Source organism: Monopterus albus, unplaced genomic scaffold (genome assembly GCF_001952655.1).
Source record: "Monopterus albus unplaced genomic scaffold, M_albus_1.0 scaffold278.1, whole genome shotgun sequence".
In the NCBI taxonomy this organism is placed as follows: domain Eukaryota; kingdom Metazoa; phylum Chordata; class Actinopteri; order Synbranchiformes; family Synbranchidae; genus Monopterus; species Monopterus albus.
In genome coordinates, this window is record NW_018128158.1 from 506,469 (window position 1) to 508,283 (window position 1,815).

The window sequence follows — 1,815 nt, forward strand, 5'->3', positions numbered from 1 at the left end:
GTGATGGGGGAGGGGCTCACGGCAGCACCTGCTGCTCGTTGAGGACAGTAAAGGCAAAGTTATACGTGCTTTCACGTCAGTCTCAAACACCATAAAAGTCTCCAGTAACACCAGAAAAATTCGCTAGATTTGTCGCTAGTCGCTTTTGACAAAAAAAAAGTCGCCAAGAGGATTTGGAAAGTCGCCAGATTTAGCGAGAAATTTGCCAAGTTGGCAACACTGGATCCTGGCTCCAGAGATCAAAGGCACCCCCACGCCGTCTCTCCCTTTCCACCTCATACCGGCGCCTGTCGCTTCCCTGAGGCGGAGTCACCACGATGCACCGGCTTCTCCACCCTCCAGCAGAGATCTCTAGTCATGGCCATCTGACACCAAGGCCTCGATACCTGATTCAAGCTGGGAGAGAGCTCTTCCGCGAACCACTGTCTCGAGGCCTGCATCGTTGGCAAAACACGTGACTGATGACGTCCGATGCAGAAACGGCTGGCCTGAGTGACTCCCGTGACCAGTTCAGACCATCGATACGGTGTCACGACGCGAGATCTCGCTGCGCGCGTTAGCAGGTGCGTAGGGATACTATAAAGCCACCCAAGATGATGCACAATGTGTGTGTGTTTGTCTGCGTTTTAGGTGTGTGTGTGTGTAGTTGCTGTCGGTATGATCATTGCTGCTGGTGTGTGATCACCATGGAGCCAGCTAGGAAGAGACCCCGTTCTCCAATGTGGGAACAATTTCAGCGGATCGGTCCAAAGACAGTGGAGAAACTTCTGTTCCTGAATAAAAATGATTGATTCTCCATCCCTTGTATTTATTCACACCCTGTCCTAGTTGCATACGCACATATTATCATCCTAGCACATCCTGTTTCCCCAAGCACGTCTTCTCCCACCTACTGCACTACATATGTTCATAGACTCGACCGACTGACCAATCTATCCAAACGTTTTCACATCATTCATACAAAGCCTAGTTCAGTGGTTCTCAAACATTTTCTGTCATTCACCACTTAAGAGGGTGGGCAAATTTTCAAGCCCCACTTGCCAAAAAAGGATAATGAAATCGGCCAGTTTTAAAATATCAAATTTATTGAAATATCAAATAACACAAAGTTCAAAACAGATAAAATATAAGTGCAACTGTATTGTTTGACAGAGGAATATTTTTCAATTTTGCAGCACTTTTTTCATCCAGCATAATTGACACCATGTCTACAGCAGCCTGGAGAATGATCTGCTCAGCAATTGTGTGTGGGTTTTTTGCACTGTGCAATTCTGTATGCAACTTTGAATGAAGCCATTTGTGCTTTGCTGTTCATTGATGTGGATTTTGCCATGCGATTTTCATGCTGATGGTTTTCTGCCAGCTTTCTTTTAAAGAAGTCGAGTGGCTTCTTAAACTGACTGGGGGGTGGTGGCTCTCTCAATGTGTTAGTCGAGTGGTTTATTAACGTGACTGGGGTGTGTTGTCTCTAAATGTCTTCTTAATTTGTTGGGTCTCGTGCTGTCTGCTGCCAGCGGCTTAAGACAAGTCACACATGGGTCCCTCCTCTGCCCCCACCATTCCCACTGTGAATCCCAGCGCAAGATGGGCTTCATATTTTCTTTTCTTTTTGTGGTCCATGTAACACATTCATTCATTTTATGTTATTATACCTACTACATACACTATTGGCCCTCTGTGTGAAAGTTTCCTTATATTGTTGAGCTGCAGTTAGCATGTCAACAGTAAACTGTTATTGTAGCACTATGGTTCCACTTTTTCCCCCCGGGCCCTGAACTGATGTTTTAATTTACTTGTATTAATGACCCATTTCTA